The sequence below is a fragment of the Chiloscyllium plagiosum genome, unplaced genomic scaffold (assembly GCF_037043375.1).
Source record: "Chiloscyllium plagiosum isolate Xiang-an unplaced genomic scaffold, Cpla_swu_hap1 HiC_scaffold_25, whole genome shotgun sequence".
Classification (NCBI taxonomy): Eukaryota; Metazoa; Chordata; class Chondrichthyes; order Orectolobiformes; family Hemiscylliidae; genus Chiloscyllium; species Chiloscyllium plagiosum.
In genome coordinates this window covers 54,745,249-54,765,898 of record NW_028270163.1, presented here as the reverse complement: position 1 = coordinate 54,765,898, position 20,650 = coordinate 54,745,249, and the positions used below count along the sequence as shown (strand labels likewise).

The 20,650-nt window shown below is 43.3% G+C and overlaps 1 protein-coding gene across 1 annotated transcript in view; it reads right to left on the bottom strand.

The window, feature by feature from the left end:
- LOC122562356 (myeloid-associated differentiation marker homolog) overlaps window positions 1-20,650 on the bottom strand; it is a 106,593-nt gene that overhangs the window by 916 nt on the left and 85,027 nt on the right. The window lies entirely within an intron of this gene.

The following is a 20,650-nucleotide window of genomic DNA, read 5'->3' as shown; positions in this document are numbered from 1 at the left end:
CAACATCTTGGAAAGATCTTCAAATGAGGCTTTGTGGGTAGAATTCAGGTATAAAAGGGGGGGGGGGGGGGGGTCACATTGCTCCAAGTGTATTATCAGGCCTCAAACAGCAGTCAATAGAGGAACAGATATGTTGGCAAATCACTGAAGGATGCAAAAATAATAACAGGGTAACTATATTAGGAATTTCAGCTTCCATTACATTAATTGAAATCGTCATAGTGCAAAGGCTTTAGAGGGGGGACAATTTCTTGAAGTGTACTCAAAAGTGCTTTTTATACCAACATGTAGAAGATCCAACAAAGGACTGCACTGTGCTAGACCTAATTCCAGTGAATGAAACGGACAGGTGTTCAAGGTGGCAGTGGAGGAGCATTTTAATGATAGTGACCACAACACCATACAATTTAACAAAAACAGAAGTTCCTAGAAAAGCTCAGCAGATCTGGCAGCATCTGTGAAGAAAAATTAAAGTAAATGGACAGTCACTGGACCCGAAACATTAACTTTGATTTCTCTGCACAAATGCTGCCAGACCTGCTGAACTTTTCCAGCAACTTGTTTTTGTTTCTGATTTACATCTGCAGTTCTTTTGGTTTTTATTTACTGAACAATTTAAATTGGTTATGAAATAGAAAAATGATGGTCTTTAAAAACGTTTTGGACAAGGGGAAAGCAGATTTTATTAAAATAGCAATATCTGGCCATAGAATCTAAAGCAGAACATTTGAAGGGTGGACAGATGTTCAAAAAAGAGGTGTGGGTGAGTACAGGCCCAACACATTCTCTTTAGGATGAAATGTAGGACAACAAGCCCAGAAATTGATGGTAGTCTAAGAATTTTTGGGACAGGTTAAGAAGGAAAAGAGAAGCTTTTAGCAGATTAAAAGGAAGCAAAGGCCACATGGGAGGTGCTAACTCCTGCTCCAAACTGTTCTTTTACCTTTTCTGAAGGATTTGAGTGCTTGAGATGTGCTTCCACACAGGGGGAGCTGATAGCCTGGTCATATAATCGCTAATCTATTAATCCAAAAACTCAGCTGATGCTCTGGGGACCTGGTTCAAATCCCGCTATGGCAGATGTTGGAAATTGAATTTTAAAAATTTGGATAAAAGAATCTACTGATGACCATGAAATCATTGTTGTCAGTTCACTAATGTCCTTCAGAGAAGGAAATCTGCCATCCTCACCTGGTCTGGCATACATGGGATTCCAGACCCACAGCGATGTGGTTGACTCTCAGTTGCCCTTTGAAACGGCCTAGCAAGATATTCAGTTGCACTAATCATTACAAAGTCAAACGGCATCGACCTAGGTTCCAGAAAAGACAAGGACAGAAACAGCCCTGTTGACCTTGCAAAGTCCTCCTCACTAACATCTGGGGTGAGTGCCAAAATTGGGAGAGCTGTCTCACAGACTAGTTAAGCAACAGCGCAACATAGTCATACTCATGGAATCATACCATACAGACACCACTGTCACTATCGCTGGACATGTCCTGACCCACCAGCAGTGCAGACCCAGCAGAGATGGCTGCACAGTGGCTATACGTTCAGGAGGGAGATGCCCTGGGAGTCCTCAACATTGACTCCCGGACCCCATAACGTCTCATGGCTTCAAGTTAAACATGGGCAAGGAAACCTCGTGCTGATTACTACATACTGTCCTCCCTCGGCTGATGAATCAGTACTCCTCCATGTTGAACAACACTTGGGGGAAACACTGAGGATGGCAAGGGCACAAAATGTACTCTGGCTGGGGGATTTCAACATTTACCATCAAGAGTGGCTCCACAGGAGTACAATGAATCAAGCCGGTCAGATCCTAAAGAACATAGCTATCAGATTGTTCTGCAGCAGGCGGTGACAACAAGACTGACAAGAGGGAAAAACTTTCTTAATCTCGTCCTTTCCCATCTGCCAGCTAGATGACGGTTTCAGTAAGAGCAATCATCACACAGTCCTTGTGGAGACGAAGTTCTACCTTCACAGTGAGATTAACTTCCATAATGTTGTGTGGCACTATCACCATGCTAATTGGAACAGACTTGAAACAGACCTACAACTCAAGACTAGGCATCCATTAGGCACTGTGGGCCATCAGCAACAGAACTGCAATCCAGCACATTCTGTAATCCTGGTTCAATGGAGAGTACAGGAGGGCATGCCAGGCTCAGCACCAGGCATAGCTGAAGATAAGGTGTCAACCTGGTGAAGCCACCAAACAGGATTACTTGCATGCCAAATAGCATTTCAGCAAGTGATAGACAGAGCTAAGCAATCCCACAACCAACGGATCAGATCTGAGCTCTGAGTCTTGCCACATCCAGGAGTGAATGGTGTTGGATGATTAAACAACTCATTGGTGGAGGCGGTTGCACAAACACTCCCCTCATCAATGATGGAAGAGCCCAGCACATTAGTGCAAAAGATAAGTCTCAAGTATTTTCAGCAATCTTTAGCCAGAAGTGCCGAGTGGATAATCATCTCGGCCTCCTCTAATGGTCCCCGTATTATCGATATCAGCCTTCAGCCAAATTGATTCACCCCACATGATGTCAAGAAATGGCTGAAGACATTGGATACTGTAAAGGTCAGAGACATCCGGCAATAGTACTGAAGACTTGTGCTCTTAGCCAAGCTCTTCTAGTACATTTACAAATGGCATCTATCCGACAATGTGGAAAAGTGCCCAGGAATATCCTGTACATAAAAAGCCGGACAAGTCCCACCCAGCCGAATACCATCCCATCAGTCTACTCTCAATCATCAGTAAAGTGATGGAAAGTGTCATCAACAGCGCTATCAAGCAGAACCTGGTCAGCAATAACCTGCTCAGTGACACCAAATGTGGGTTCCGCCAGGGCCACTCAGCTCCTGACCTCATTACAGCCTTGGTTCAAACATGGATTAAAGAGCTAAATTCCAGAGGTGAGGAGAGAGTGACAGCCCTCAGCATCAAGGCTGTATTTAGCTGAGAATGGCTTCAAGGAGCCCAAACAAAACTGGAATCAATAGGTGTCAGGGGGCAAACTCTCCAGTGGTTGGAGTCATACCTGACACACAGGAAGATGGTCGTGGTTGGAGGTCAGTCACCTCACCTCCAGAACATCTCTGCAAAAGCTTCGGCAGGTAGTGTACAAGGCCCAACGATCTTCAGCCGCTTCATCAATGACCTTCCCTCCATCATAAAACCAGAAGTGGGGATGTTCACCGATGATTGCAAAATGTTCAGCACCATTCACAACTCCTCAGATAACTGAAGAGTCCATGTTCAACTGCAAGATCTGGACAATATTCAGGCTTGGACTAATAAGTGACAAGTAACATTCAATGCCACACAAATGCAAGGCTATGACCATCCCCACTAAGAGACAATCTAAACAGTGCCCCTTGACAGTCAATGATGTTAACATCACTGAATCCCCCACTATCAACATCCTGGGCGTTATCATTGACCAGAAACTCAACTGGACTCACCACATAAACAACAGTAGCTATAAGAACAGGTCAGAGGCTAAGAATACTACAGTGGGTAGCTTACCTCCTGACTCCCCAGAGCCTTGCACCATCTACAAGGCACAAGTCAGGAGAGTGATGGAATACTCCCTGCTTGTCTGGATGAGTGCAGCTCCAAGAAACTTGATACCATCTAAGACAAACCAGTTCGCTTGACTGGCACTACATCCACAAGCATCCACTCCTTTCACCACCAATGGTATCTACAAGATGCTCTGCAGAAATTCACCAAAGATCCATAAGGCAGCACCTTCCAAATCCACAACCACTTCCACCTGGAAGGACAAGGCCATCAGCTACATGGGAATACCACCACCTTCAATTCCCCTCCAAACCACTCACCATCCTGACCTGGAAATACACTGCTGTTCCTTCAGTTGCTGGGCCAAAATCTTGGCATTCCCTCCCCAGTGGCATTGTAGTCAAGCCACAGCAGATGGACTGCAGAAGCTCAAGGTGGCAGTTCAACATCACCTTCTCAAGGGCAACTAGGGACAGGCAATAAATGCTGGCTAACAGTCATGCCCATATCCCACAAATGAGTAAAAGAAAAGTAGCTCACCACGTAGTTATTATTCATAAAAGCACTGAAAATAAAGAATCAATAAGCTGCAGAAAGATATGATGTGCTTTGGTCATTTAATCTTGCTTCCAAGAATGGGTAAATAGTGATCAGGAGTGGAAATAGTGATCAGGAGTGGAAACCCTGATTGGCTAACATTCAAATCCTTAACAGATAGATTCACAAAAGAATTCAGTTGCCTACTGCTACTGTCATGGTTAGAATCAGCTAACTCAGCACAGACTGAGGATTGAAAATGGTCCTTTAGTCTATACAGAGCAAGTCTCAAATTAATTAAAGTAACAGATTCTTGAGAATGATATCATTTCAAGCATGGCTTTTTTTAAAACTCTGCACTGTTTTACATTGGTCTGAAAAGTCAGAAGATGATAAAAATTCTTTCTACACAAGTGGTTATTTACATTTAACAATTTTTTTTTAATCTGCCATTTGAAGCAGGACAGCTTATTCCAACATAGCTGTTTTTGTCTCATTTGAAAGCTGTACCCTCTGTTTTCCCACAATAGGGAACAATAAATTCAGACAAATAGCTGCCTGCCATTCACCTGGATTGATCTGAAAATTATTTAGAAAATCTAAGTCACTGGATTAAACTTACATACAACATCAAGACACTGAAGTAAATAAGTTAATAGAATTTATATCATTTACTGTTTATATAATTGTCATTGTTTGCGGTCAATAAATAAAAAAGTTCTTTACAGATAATCCATATTCAGAATAGTAGAGTCCAAAATGAATTTTTACCACATTTAGTCCTTGTTTTTGAACCACATGTAAAGGCCACAACATTTTATTTTCCTGTACTTTTGATTGAATGGAAAAAGGACCATTTAAAACCAAGGAATGTGGAAGGGATTTATGCACTTTTTAAAAGCAAGATTCCAAAATTCATTTTAAGTGGCACTTACATTGCTGTTCTGTTCAATCAACTGGCAAAACTGATTGCTGAAAGGCTGCCAATAGGATGTGGAGAACGTGAAATTCAACTGGCAATAAGAAACTGATTGGTTTGTGGAATGGTGAGCAGCTGTCAATGACAAAAGCCTTCAGCTCACCAATAAGTCTGTAATTGGGCTCCTAGGTAGGGGAATAGCTTGTGGGTATGAACGATACTGCCAGGTGTTTTCAGAACTCCAGCAGGGGGAGCCAGAGAAAATACCAAAAGCCTGAAGAAAGCCAGATGCTGTCAGCTGTTGTTTTTAGGATCAGTGGTGCTGGAAGAGCACAGCAATTCAGGCAGCATCCGAGGACAGGCAAAATCGACGTTTCGGGCAAAAGCCCTTTTAACCAATTCATCAGAAACTTTATGAACCAGACACTCTGTGCCTCCTGCATCAAATGGAAAAATACCTGGAGAAGAAGGTTGAAGAAAAGCAAGTCCGGCAAAGGAAAAGGATCATCAACGAAACCTGTGGACAGGAGTCACTGAATCGCCTTCCTAGATTTTTTTTCTCTCCGCCCTTAAAAGCAATATCTTTTCAGCTCTCCATATGTGTATATATAGGGATAGTTTTATACGGGAGCTCGAGTTTTAAATAGTTGTTACATATTATTTACCAGCAACTAAACTCTATTTGTTTGTAATAAATACCAACTTTTTGTTAAGTACAGAAACTTGGTCACTGTTTTCCGATTGCCTGGGTCTGAACAGACAGGTAAATTGAGGAACTTATGCATACTTTTGTAAAATTTTTAACTTTTTGACAACTCTGGAAATAGAGGACTCAACTTCCAGCATGCTACCTCAGTGAGGCATGAAAGGAGTTTAATATTTACAATTCTCTGGTCATAAAGTGAGTTGTAAGCACGTGCATATCCTTTAGTCTAAATCGTCCATGCCAACCAGATATCCTAAATTAATCTAGTCCCATTTGCCAGTATTTGACCCATGTCCCTTTAAACCCTTCCTACTCGTGTACATATCCAGACGCCTTTCAAATGCTGAAATTCTAACAGCTTCCACCACTTCCTCTGGCAGCTTGTTCCACACACACATCACCCTCTGCATGAAAACGTTATCCCTCAGGTACCTTGTAAATCTTTCACTCTTAGCTTAAATCTAAGTCCTCTAGTTTTGGACTCCACAACCCTGGGAAAAAGACTTTGCCTCTCATAATTTTATAAATTATATAAATTTTACAAACCTCCATAAGGTAGCCCCACAGTCTATTACACTCCAGGGAAAATAGCCCATGCCCATTCAGCTTTTCCCTTGAGCTCAAATCCTCCAAACCTGGCAACACACTTGTAAATATTTTCTGAACCCTTTCAAGTTTAACAACATCTTTTCTAGAGCAGGGAGACCAGAATTTAAAGCAGTATCCAAAAGTGGCTTAACCAATGTTCTGTACAGCCACAATATGATATCTCAACTCCTGTATTCAATGCACTGACCAATAAAGGCAAGCATCTGACCAATAAATGGCTTATTTACTATCCTGTCTACCTGCAACTCCACTTTCAAGGAACTAAGGACCTGCACCCCAAGGTTTCTTTGTTCAGCGACGCTCCCCAGGATCTTACTGTTAAGTGTGTGTATATATAAAGTCCTGCCCTGATTTGTTGTACCAATATGCAACACCTCTTACTTATCTAAACTAAACTCCATCTGCCACGCTTCGGCCCATCAGCTTATCTGATCAAGGTTCCATTGTACTCTGAGAGACCTTCTTCACTGTCCACTACATTTCCAATTTTCTTTGGCACCATGTCCAAATCCAAGAAGAAATGAAAGATTATCAGCAAAGCTTCTGTTATCTCCACCCTAAATCCCTCAGCAATCCAGGATACATCACATTTGGACCAGGTGACTTGTTAATTTTGAATGATGTCAAGCTAAATAGTTTGCATTTTTAATATTATTTTATTATTATCCAGTATCTTTAGACCTTCTTCCTTTATAGCAACAGTAGCTCTTACAGACCTGCAGAATATTTCCAGTAACTTTTAAAAATTAATTTCTTCCGTTATGACAATATAGCCTGTTCAAAATACCGTGCTGTAGTACCTAACTGGCTCACCATTCCTTTGATTAAAAATATAAAAGTTAAACAGTAAGTAAAAATTTTGTTACCAATTAATCTCTATTCATCTTTGTCCTTACATCCTTTTTCAAATTCCCAAAGTGCAATCTGCGTTCTGCCTTATTTTCTGTACTGACATTTCTGAAAACAACTAAATTTTCTTATCTGTAACTTCTATTTCTTTTAGTCATCTGGAAGGTCTAGCTTTCATTGCACCATTCTTTTCCATTTATAGAAATATGTTTAGCTTACATCACCTTTGATTTTGCATTGTCCCCTTCCATAACTACTTTAAACCTAATTATCTTATGATCACTATTCATAGACATTCATCCACCACAACACACTCACTATGCTTTACTCCATTCCCCAAATATAGGTCCACCACTGCTTCCTTGCGCGTTGGTTCAGAAACGCACTAATAAAGAAAGTTCTCCTACAAACATTCACCCTTCCCTTTACTCTGCAAACTTCTGCACAGAGTTCAGATTTTGATCAATGAAATCCCATACTATTTAATAATTATAATAGCTGCCTACAGATTTGTTTGACTCGCTCCCTTAGTACAATACTGTACTCAATGTTTATAGTAGTCAGCCAGAAATGTTGTAGCTCCAAAGATGACAGTAGAAAACTATGTTCCCTATCTTTGCCAATGTCAACTATAAAACGAAACATGCATACCTAGTAGAAGAGTCACAGCACTCCATCCACTCCACCCAGGAATTCCTAAAAATCATCAAAAACACCAAAATAGAGGAAGATGAAACAATGATCTCATTCGACGTACCAGCACTGTTCACCTCCATCAACATCGACCTAGCAAAGGAAACACTTACCACACTTTTAGAAGAGACCATCACACACACCCCAACCACCATCAATCACATTACCAATGAAAACATCATGAAGCTAGTGGATCTGTGCCTCACCACCCACTTCACCTTCAACAATATAATCTACAAACAAACCAACGGCACACCCATGGGATCTCCACTATCAGGATTCATAACAGAAGCAAAGACTAGAACAAACAGCCCTACCAACCATCAAACCAAAAAAATAATAATCTGGGTCCGCTACACAGATGACACCTTTGTCATCACAAAACAAAACAAGATTGAAGAGACATTTAACATCATCAACAACACCCTCACAGGCATAAAGTTCACCAAGGAGGAAGAAACCGACAACAAACTCGCATTCCTGGACGTCACAGTTGGAAGAATGGACAACGGAGAACTACAAACCTGCGTATACAGATAACCGACAAACACTGACTAAATACTTAACTACACCAGCAACCATCCCAACACACACAAACAAAGCTGTATCAGAACACTATTCCAACGAGCCACATCACACTGCAGCACAGACTAACTTCGGAAAGCAGAGGAGAACCACCTATACAACGTATTCAAAAAGAACGGATATTCAAAAAATACAGTCCGCAGATTCCTCAAGAACCACGACAAGCAGACCAAACACAGCCAGAAACCCTAACCACCTTACCATACATCAAAGAAGTTTCAGAAATGACAGCCAGACTACTAAGACCCCTCGGAATCCTAGAAGCACACAAACCCACCAACACTCTCAAACAAAAACTAACAACCTTAAAAGACCCAGTACAACCCATGGACAAAACCAATGTCGTCTACAAAATTCCATGCAAGGACTACCAGAAACACTACGTAGGACAAACAAAAAGAAAGTTAGCAACCAGGATACACAAATACCAGCTAGCCACAAAAAGACACGACCCTCTCTCCCTCGTAGCCCTACACACAGAGGAAAAAAAAACTGGGAAAGACACGCCAGAGAATTCCTAGAGGCCTGGCACTCCAACCACAACGCCATAAACAAACACATAGATCTAGATACCATCTATCAACCACTCAGAAAATGAACAGGAAATGACATCACCACAAACCCCTGGAACCCCATCCAGGACAAACATATAAATAGAAAGCGGGAGACAACAGCTTCGCTTCACTTGGAGGTTGCCACTGATGATGTTACCTAGCCAGGTAATGAAACATCTGTAGATCAAACCGACAGCTCAGTGAGCAAACCTACACCCTGAAACATGCATATATAGCAGTTTTCAATTCTTAGCACAAATTTTCTAAGAGTTATTTGTGTTAAATTTACATAATACCGCAACTCCAAACACCATTTTCTCTCCCTCCCACATTCTCTGTTCACAAAATCTTACATGCTACTCTCTTTACCCAGGCATAGAACGAGTCACATTTCCACATTCTCAAAGTTCAAATTGCTCAGCATTGTCACATTAGGTATAATGTCATGATTTTTGGAGTACAAATAAATGATTAACAGGAAAGGAAAATAATGAATAAAACTAAAACAGGAAGGTGGATCCAATAGAGTTTTTTGTTCTTCAGATCTGGGTGACAACTGAAAGGTAATATATTCGTCTATACAAATGAGGGAGACTTTAACTATTATGAACAAGGCACACATTCAGGATTTTCAAAATAAAAAAACAAATTAGGGTAAGTATGTTCATTCAATGGGTTACAAGAAGATACAAGTGGCTACTGAATGAGAGACATCATAAGTCAAATATTTTCAAAAGCATATACATGGAGTTAAGAAATAGGAAGAGAAATTAGATAAAATAGTTTCAGAGCTAACACCAACAAAAGTAGCAAGGTCTTTCTCAGAGCAACCCCACCCCCCATCCTAGTCAAAAAAAGTCGAGGTTCAAATCCCATCTGTACTAGAAGACTTTTAAAGATATTTTTCATCCTCCTGTTCATATGCTTTATGATACACTACTGAAAGTGGGATTTGAAACTGGTTCACTACTGAGCCACAAGACCCCTTCCTTTAACCCTTCCAAACAGGATGATTGAAAAAAAGGGTTTAAAAAATTACCAATTCAGTTGCATCCTCAAACAAACATTTCACAGCAGCTATTTGTGTGATGTAATTAAATGTATTGGATGCAAAAGCAAAAACATTGGTGAAGATCAAAAGTTTCTGTTTTGAAATGGCACTTTTACTCAGTGATTCCAATTTAATAAGTAAAATCAGATCATAAGACTATACAGACGTTTTGAGTAATATAATCACAATATCAGCATTTGGTTGCCATCATAATGTTTGATCCAATTTGAGACAGCTTTTCCATTGATTTCAAAATGAGGCAGATCAGGGAGCCAGAATTGCAAAACTTGATAATGACTCTGCTATTTTGCTACTGAACCTGCCAGGGTTTTTAAGGAGAAATACTGTCAAATGAAAAATGACAACACATAGTTACATTTAAAAATTGAACTTTCCCATCTGATCTCAGTGCTTAAAGTTTATCGCCCCTTAATTGCTCTCCCCAAAGAATAAAATATCAATGTAACACTTAAATAATCTTAAATTTGCCATTTTTGTTCCTTGTATATGCACTACCTTACCTCCAAATTCATAACAACATTCAAGAATAAACAATTAAATGATCACATAGGTTGTGGTCGATCGTTTAATGATGTTATTACGAGACAATTAGTCAAAAGACTCTAATAATATTCTGGGAACCAGTGTTCAAATCCCACTGTGGCAAATGATGAAACCTGAATTCAATAAAAATCTAAAATTCAGAATCTAATGATGATGATCACGAAATCACTGTTGATGATTGGAAAAACCCATTTGGTTCACTAATGTTCTTCAAGGAAAGAAATTGCCATCCTTACTTGGTAAAAACAATGACTGCAGATGCTGGAAACCAGATTCTGGATCAGTGGTGCTGGAAGAGCACAGCAATTCAGGCAGCATCCGAGGACAGGCAAAATCGACGTTTCGGGCAAAAGCCCTTCATCAGGAATAAAGGCAGAGAGCCTGAAGCGTGGAGAGATAAGCTAGAGGAGGGTGGGGGTGGGGATAGAGTAGCATAGAGTACAATAGGTCAGTGGGGAAGGAGATGAAGGTGATAGGTCAGGGAGGAGAGGGTGGAGTGGATAGGTGGAAAAGGAGCTGGGCAGGTCGGACAAGTCTGGACAAGTCAGGGGATCGTGTTGCTGGAGGTTAGAAACTAGGATGAGGTGGGGGAAGGGGAAATGAGGAAACTGTTGAAATCCACATTGATGCCCTGGGGTTGAAGTGTTCCGAGGCGAAAGATGAGGCGTTCTTCTTCCATGCGTCTGGTGGTGAGGGAGCGGCGGTGGAGGAGGCCCAGCACCTCCATATCCTCGGCAGAGTGGGAGGGGGAGTTGAAATGCTGAGTCACGGGGCGATTTGGTTGATTGGTGCGGGTGTCTCGGAGATGTTCCCTAAAGCGCTCTGCTAGGAGGCGCCCAGTCTCCCCAGTGTAGAGGAGACCGCATCGGGAGCAACGGATAAGTTTTACCTGCACATCCACTAATATCATTTATTGTATCCGTTGCTCCCGATGCGGTCTCCTCTACACTGGGGAGACTGGGCGCCTCCTAGCAGAGCGCTTTACGTAACATCTCCGAGACACCCGCACCAATCAACCAAATCGCCCCGTGACTCAGCATTTCAACTCCCCCTCCCACTCTGCTGAGGATATGGAGGTGCTGGGCCTCCTCCACCGCCGCTCCCTCACCACCAGACGCATGGAAGAAGAACGCCTCATCTTCCGCCTCGGAACACTTCAACCCCAGGGCATCAATGTGGATTTCAACAGTTTCCTCATTTCCCCTTCCCCCACCTCATCCTAGTTTCTAACCTCCAGCAACACGATCCCCTGACTTGTCCGGACTTGTCCGACCTGCCCAGCTCCTTTTCCACCTATCCACTCCACCCTCTCCTCCCTGACCTATCACCTTCATCTCCTTCCCCACTGACCTATTGTACTCTATGCTACTCTATCCCCACCCCCACCCTCCTCTAGCTTATCTCTCCACGCTTCAGGCTCTCTGCCTTTATTCCTGATGAAGGGCTTTTGCCCGAAACGTCGATTTTGCCTGTCCTCGGATGCTGCCTGAATTCCTGCCATCCTTACTTGGTCAGGCCTACATATGATTGTGGTTGACTCTCAACTGTCGCTGCATAATTAGAGATGGACAGCAAATGCTGGTCTAGCCAGTGACACCCAAATCCCATGAACAAATAATTAAAAAATCACAAGGGAGGTGGTGTAGTGGTAATACCACTGGGCCCGACATAGGAACAAATCCCACAACAGCAGCTATTGGAATTTAAACTCAATTGACATGTCTTGAATTAAATGTCAGTCTAACTGTGACACATGGGAAAGAAATCTACCATCTTTACAAGGTTGTGACTCAAAAACCAAAGTAATGCGGTTGACTCATGAGTCCTCTGAAATGCATAGCAAGTCACTCAGTGTTAAGTCTAAGAAAAGGAATTAAATCAGATGGACTTTGGCATCAACCTAGGCACTAGAAACAACAACAGCTAACCCTGCTCTGTCAACTCTGTTATGTCCTCATCACTATCATCCTCGGGTTTGTGCCAAAATCAAGAAAGCTGACACCAACCAGTCAAACAGCAATCTGACATAGGCTCACAAAATCATGCCTTACAAACACTGGCTCAGACACAGTCACAATACCTGGACATGTGCTGACCCACTGACAGCACAGTTGGGAAATGTGACCCTGTCCTCACTAATTTACCTCACACAGATGCAACTGTCCATGACAGTATCAGTAGATGTGACCAAAGCACAGCCCTCATTGATACTAAGCCCCATCGTCTCACAGTGTGATTGAGTTACCCCTTTTAGCTCAATGGTACTGTCTTCACTGTACTGTGTGGCAGAACCATTGAGCTAAATGGGGGAGAGATGTTGAACAGCTTCTAGCAATTCAAAACTGGGCATCCATGAGGCACTGTGGGTTGTCAGTAATGGAACTGTATTTGATCACAATCTGTAACGTCATGGCCAGCATATTCACCTCCCAACCCCACATTCCTTCAATGAAGAATGCAGAAGGGCATGCCAAAAGCAGCAGCAGCAGGCATACCTAAAAATAAGAAAACAACCTGGTAAAGCTATCACATGTTGAACAGTAGAAGCAGCATATGATAGACAGAGCTAAGTAATCACACCAACAATCACAGAATCCCTACATTGAAGAAGGAGGCCAATCGGCTCATTGAGTCCACACTGCCCCTCCGAAGAGCAGCCCAACCAGACCCAGAACCCCTATTCAATCTCTATAACCCTGCATGTTCTATAGCTAATCCACATAGTCTGCATATCCCTGAACACTATGGGCAATTTAGCATGGCCAGTCAACCTAACCTGCATATCTTTGGACTGTGGGAGGAAACTGGAGCACCTAGAGACCAATGCAAACACGAAGAGAATGTGCAAACTCAACGAAGAGTCAGGCCCCTGGCACTATGAAGCAGCAGTGCTAACCATTGAGCCACCATGCTGCCTTTAGAAGATCAATGGATCACATCTAAACTGTGCAGTCTTGCCACATCCAGCCAAAGACCGGGGGGGGGGGGTGGATAATTAGACAACCAATGGAGGAATAAAAGGCTCTCAAATATCACTATTCTCAACAATGAGGTAGTCTGCCACATCAATTTAAAAAAGCTGGTAATTGTAACTATCTCCAGCTAGAACCAATAAGTGGATGATGCATCTCAGTCTCCTCCTCGGGTCCTGAACATCAGAGGTCAGTCTTCAGCCTTTAAAATGATTCTACATGTTATGGACCAGGCCAGGCCCCCTCAAAGCATTTCAAGAAAGTAGTCCAGACCCTAATTTTGCTAGCTGTTTTAAGTAAGTGTAACACGGATATTCCAGGAGGGATGCAGCTGGTCAAACCACTTAATTTTAAACAAAACAAAATTTATTTACAAGATTACCAAATGAAATACAAACAAAGAGAACAGAATAACTCAACCTATCCAAAAACCCAACATATTATCCCAACTTAATGATGCCCTTCCAAATACTTGCAACAAACCCGGTAAACATCCTTTGGCACAAAAAGATGAAATCAAACAAAGGGTCTTACAGGAGAGAAGTCAGAGAGAGGGAGGGTCAGCATGGACTTGCGTCTCGTGGGACAAGCAGCTTCACAACTGCCTGACTGCTTTCAGTGAATAGCCAGACCGCCATACACCAAACCAGAGAAAAGCTAAGCTGGGAGAACTGGCCACTCCCCTTTCATTGTACGTTTTTTTTTAAACTTGAAAGCCTTTTTCCTGTTAGCTATAATCAAATTGGCCCTAAAACCCATCCAAGCCAGACTTGTTGGAATTACTGCTTTTCTGACCTCTCGGAGGAAAAAAAAGCCAACAACAGACAGCATAACCTTGTTAAAGGAGCAGCATCATCACATACATGATTCCAAGTAACAATTAAAGAACATGACACAGTATAGGGTGTGAAGCCTGCCGTCATTCCAGCAACAACAGTGAAAACTGGAATGCCAGAGTTAACCAAGTCCCTAACCAAGTTGCTCAATACAGCTGGAACACAGACATCTATATGACATGAAAAATTGCCCAGATATGCCCTATCCACAGGAAAAAGGACAAAACAAAGCCAATGACTAGAGCCTCATTAGATTATTCCCTCATTAGCAATGTGATGGAAAGATTGTCATTAGTGCTATTAAGTGACATTGCTCAGTAATACCCTGCTCACTGATGCCCAGTTTGGGCTCTACCAGGGCTACCTGCTCCTAATCTCAGTATACCTTGGTTGAAATGAGACAAAGAGCTGAACTTCAAAGGTGAATCAACAGTGACTGTTCTTGATCAAGTATGGCATCAAGAAGCACAAGTAAAACTGGACTCAAAAGGAATTGGGTGTCGGGGGTGGGGAGTCTGATTAGTTGGTCATATGAAGCACAAAGAAAGATGGTTGCAGTTGTTAAAAGACAATAATCTAAAAAGAAAATTATATATTAATCGAGTGAAGTTCCAAAACAGGAGCGACAAGTGATCGACAGAGCTAAGCAATTCCACAACCAACAGATTGGATCTAAGGTGTGGAGTCCTGCCATATTCAGTCATGAATGGCTGTGGACAATTAAACAACTCACCATAAGGAAGTACCATAAATATATCCCCATCCTCAATAAAGAGGAGACCAGCACATCAGATAAGGCTGAAGTGTTGTAACAATCTTCAGCGAAACAACCAAGTTGATGATCTATCCCAGCTTCCAAGAGTGGTCCCAACATCCCAGATGCTAGTCTTCAGCCAATTCCATTCATTCCACATGGTATCAAGAAACAGTTGGAGGCATTGGATACTGGAGCAAAAGCTAAAAGCCATGACAACATTCAAGTATTAGCTCTGAACTGAGCTCCAGAACTTGCTGGACCCCTAGACAAACTGTTCCAGTATAGCTACAACATATAGGAGAAAGTGAGGACTGCAGATGCTGAGCTGGAGATCAAAGCTGAAAATGTGTTGCTGGAAAACTCGCAACAGGTCAGGCAGCATCCAAGGAGCAGGAGAATCAACGTTTCGGGCATGAGCCCTTCTTCAGGAATGAGGAAGGTGTGCCAAGCAGGCTGCCTGACCTGCTGCGCTTTTCCAGCAACACATTTTCAGCTCTAGCTACAACATATACCCAAAAAGCTTGACAAATCCAACCTGGCCAATTACCATGCCATGAGTCTACTCTTGATGATCAATAAAGTGATAAAATGCGCCATCAACAGCACTCACACTATCCATAAACTTATTGCCACTGGTAATCTCCCCTCCACCACCTCCAACCTTATAGTTCCCCAACCCCAAACTACCCAGTTCTACTTGGTCCCCAATATCCATAAGACCAACTACCCGGGGCCAACCCATCGTCTCCGAATACTACTGCCTCACCAAACTCATCTCGTCTCCATCTCATCTTGTTCAGACACTTGACACCTATATCTGCGACACTAACCACACCCTCCACCTCTTTAGTAAATTCCAGTTCCCCAGCCCCCAGCACTTTATCTTCACAATGGACATGCAGACCTGAAACACATCCACACCCCATAAAGATGGCCTTCCAACCTTCAGTTTCTTTCCTCTCCAACAGACCCATTCAATCCCCCCTCCACCAATACCCTCCTCTGCCTCACCGAACTAGTCCTCACTCTTAACTCATCCTTTAACTCATCCCATTTTCTGCAAATCCAGGGGGTGGCCATGGACACCTGGATGGCCCTAGCTCTGCTTGCTTCTTTATCCCTCTTCAGTACCTACACAGGCACTGTGCCCCAACTCTTCTGCTGTTACATCGATGACTGCATCGGAGCAGCATCCTGCAACCAGGCTAAACTGGAGCAGTTCACTGACTTTGCCCACAGCATCCCATCCCACCAGCCAGCAGAGCGCGTTCTGGTCACCATTGACGGGTTGGACCGAAGGGTCTGTTTCCATGTTGTACATCTCTATAACTATTTGCCGTGATGGGATTTGAACTTATGTCCCTAGAAAATCTGCCCACTAGTACAATGGCATTACCACTGTGCCACCACCTCTGTCTTTCATAAGGAAACTCTATCACACTAGGATTCATTGTAGTGAATCTTATTTGAGAGTAAGTCAGGACTGCGGATGCTAGAAATCAGAGTCGAGTGTGTGGTGCTGGAAAAGCACAGCCAGTCAGGCTGCATCTGAGGAGCAGGAGAATTGACATTTCAAGCATAAGCTCTTCATCAAGAACAGCTTCCTGATGAAGAGCTTATGTTCAAAACGTTGATTCTCCTGCTTGTCAGCTGCTGCTTGACCAGCTGTGCTTTTCAAGCACCACACTCTTGATCTTATCTGAACCTATTCATACAAGTAAATGACGGGAACCAAACTACATGGCATACACTAGATGTGGTCTCACCAATGTTCTACAAAGCTGCTCAACATTCCTAATTTTATATTTCAGACCATTGTTAACTTTTTAATGATTCGCATATGAGGAGATTTAAGGCCCCATATCGTGAAAAGTATAAAGGACAACATTTTCAGGTGAAGGAAAATTTTAATTATGATCAAAAGGTACAATTTTTTATAAGAATCCAGAACAGACAATAAATAAGCTAAAACATTCGAACCTGTTATTCATTTTAAAATGAAAAAAAAACTTATCTAAAGCAATACTAACAGGGAAGCTTATGTGGAGATACCAGTTCATAAAAATGTTACATTTGACAGTGAGAAAGGTGACTTCCAAACGTCAAGAAACTTTAATTGAAGCACCAGCAACCCAAGTGGGGACAGGATGTACATGTATTTGGAAAGGCAAGGACTGATTAGGGATAGTCAACATGGCTGTGTGCGTGGGAAATCATGTCTCACAAACTTGATTGAGATTTTTTGACAAAGTAACAAAGAAGATTGATGAGGGCAGAGCAGTAGATGTGATCTATATGGATTTCAGTAAGGCGTTTGACAAGGTTTCCCATGGGAGACCGATTAGCAAGGTTAGATCTCACGGAATACAGGGAGAACTAGCCAGTTGGATAAAGAACTGGCTCAAAGGTAGGAGACAGAGACTGGTGGTGGAGGGTTGTTTTTCAGACTGGAGGCCTGTGACCAGTGGAGTGCCACAAGGATCGGTGCTGGGCCCTCTACCTTTTGTCATTTACATAAATGATTTGGATGCGAGCATAAGAGGTACAGTTAGTAAGTTTGCAGATGACACCAAAATTGGAGGTGTAGTGGACAGTGAAGAGGGTTACCTCAGATTACAACAAGATCTTGACCAGATGGGCCAATGGCTGAGAAGTGGCAGATGGAGTTTAATTCAGATAAATGCAAGGTGCTGCATTTTGGGAAAGCAATTCTTAGCAGGACTTATACACTTAATGGTAAGGTCCTAGGGAGTGTTGCTGAACAAAGAGACCTTGGAGTGCAGGTTCATAGCTCCTTGAAAATGGAGTCGCAGGTAGATAGGATAGCGAAGGAGGAGTTTGGTATGCTTTCCTTAATTGGTCAGAGTATTGAGTACAGGAGTTGGGAGGTCATGTTGCGGCTGTACAGGACATTGGTTAGGCCACTGTTGGAATACTGCGTGCAATTCTGGTCTCTTTCCTATCGGAAAGATGTTGTGAAACTTGAAAGGGTTCAGAAAAGATCGACAAGGATGTTGCCAGGGTTGGAGGATCTGAGCTACAGGGAGAGGCTGAACAGGCTGGGGCCGGTTTCCCTGGAGCGTCAGAGGCTGAGGAGTGACCTTATAGAGGTTTACAAAATTATGAGGGGCATGGATATGATTAATAGACAAAGTCTTTTCCCTTGAGTTGGGGAGTCCAGAACTAGAGGGCATAGGTTTAGGGTGAGAGGGGCAAGATATAAAAGAGACCTAAGGGGCAACCTTTTCACGCAGATGGTGGCACGTGCATGGAATGAACTGCCAGAGGATGTGTGGAGGCTGGTACAATTGCAACACTTAAGAGGCATTTGGATGGCTATGTGAATAGGATTTGGAGGGATATGGGCCGGGTGCTGGCAGGTGGGCCTAGATTGGGTTGCGATATCTGGTCGGCATGGGCGGGTTGGACTGAAGGGTCTGTTTCCATGCTGTACATCTCTATGACAAAACACATCCAGAAACTTGAGCCACTCTCCCCTACATCAAAGACATCTCGGAAATGACTGCCAGACTACTCAGACCCCTTGGCATCATGGTAGCCCACAAACCCACCAACACACTAAAACAGCAGCTAATGAACTTAAAAGACCCTGTACAGACAATGAGCAAAACTAACGTCATTTACAAAACACCGCGCAAGGACTGTAACAAACACTACATTGGACAAACAGGCAGAAAACTAGCCACCAGGATAGATGGACCATCAACTAGCCACAAAAAGACATGACCCTCTCTCACTACTATCCTCACATACGGATGAGGAAGGACACCACCTCGAATTGGACAATACATGTCAAGATTAATAAGGAGGAGCTATTAGATGCATACCAGGCTGTTATAGGAAGAGGGGAAATTTCTGGGGCACTGGCAGAGATATAAGGCCAGAAGGGAAGAGCCCATAGGATCTGAGGTAAACTGGATCCAAAATTGGCTTGCAAATAGGAGCCAAAGAGTGATTTTTTTTTGCCGGGGGAGGGTGTCAATGACTTGGATATGAATGTGAGAAGGTATAACTACTAAATTTGCATATGACATGAAAATTGGTGGTGTTGTTGATAGTGAGAAGGATAGTCTCCAGCTACAGTCGATATTGATTAGCTGGTAAAGTCGACAAAATAATAGCAGATGCAGCCGAATCCTGCTAAGCATGAAATGATACATTCTGGGAGGTATAATAAGGGAAGATCATACACAATGAATGGTAGACCCTTAGGGAGTGCTGAGGAACAAAGAGACTAGAGGGCATAGGTCCGTAGAACCCTGAAGTCTGTCAGCACGGGTAGGTATTAGCTACAGCATAGGCTAAAGAAGTCTTGTTAAACTTCATAAAACATTGGTGAGGCCACAGATGTGATAATGTATGCAGTTCTGCCTCCAGAGCATTTCCTCCATTTCCCTCACCTCTCCTCTTGAACGCCCCCCTTCCCAACGCAACAAGGACAGACATGCTCCCCCTCCCCCCTCACCAGTCCTCACCTACCATCCCACCAACCTCAGGATACATTGCATTGTCTTCTGCCACCTACAAACAGACCCCACCACTAGGATATATTTCCTCAGCACTATCAGCGTTTCGGAGAGACTATTCCCTCCCTGACTCCCTTGTCAGATCCACGCACCCCACACACAATGCCCCACCAGGCCACACCCCATTCCCAACACCTTTCCCTGCCACTGCAAGTAGCACAAAATGTGCACCCACACCCCCCCAACCACCTACCCCACCATCTTCCACATCCAACAGAAATTTACCTGTACTTCCACCAAGGCCACCCACTACATCCGTTGCACCAGATGTGGTCACCTCTACATCAGAGAGACAGGACATCAATTTGCAGATTGTTTCAGAGAACTTCTCTGGATCACCCACACCAAACAACCCCATCGTCACATGGCTGAACACTTCAACTCTCCCTCCCACTCTAAGGACTTGCAGGTGCCGGGCCTCCTCCATCACCAAACCCTAACCACCCGACACCTGGAGGAAGGACGCCTCATCTTCCACCTTGGGACCGTGCAAAACATGGGTTAATATGGATTTCACCAGTTTTCTCATTTCCCCTCCCCCCACCTTATCCCACTCCCAAGCCTCCAACTCCGCACTGCCCTCTTGACCTGTCCAGTGTCTTTCCACTCCACCCTCCTCTTCGAGCTATTACCTTATCTCTGACCTTTATCTACCTATTGCATTCTCAGCCACCTTACCCCCAGCCCCACTCCCCTCTCATTTATCTCTCAGCCCCACCCCAGCCCACAAGTCTCGTTCCTGATGAAGGGCTTATGCCTGAAACATCAATTCTCCTGCTCCTCATTGCTGCCTGACCGGCTGTGCTTTTTCAGCACCACACTCTCGACTGCAGATCTGGCTACCAAACTATTGGAAGGCCATGATTGCACTGGAGAGGGTGCAGAGAAGATTCACCAAGATGTTGCCTGGGATGAAAAGCTAGCTTTGTT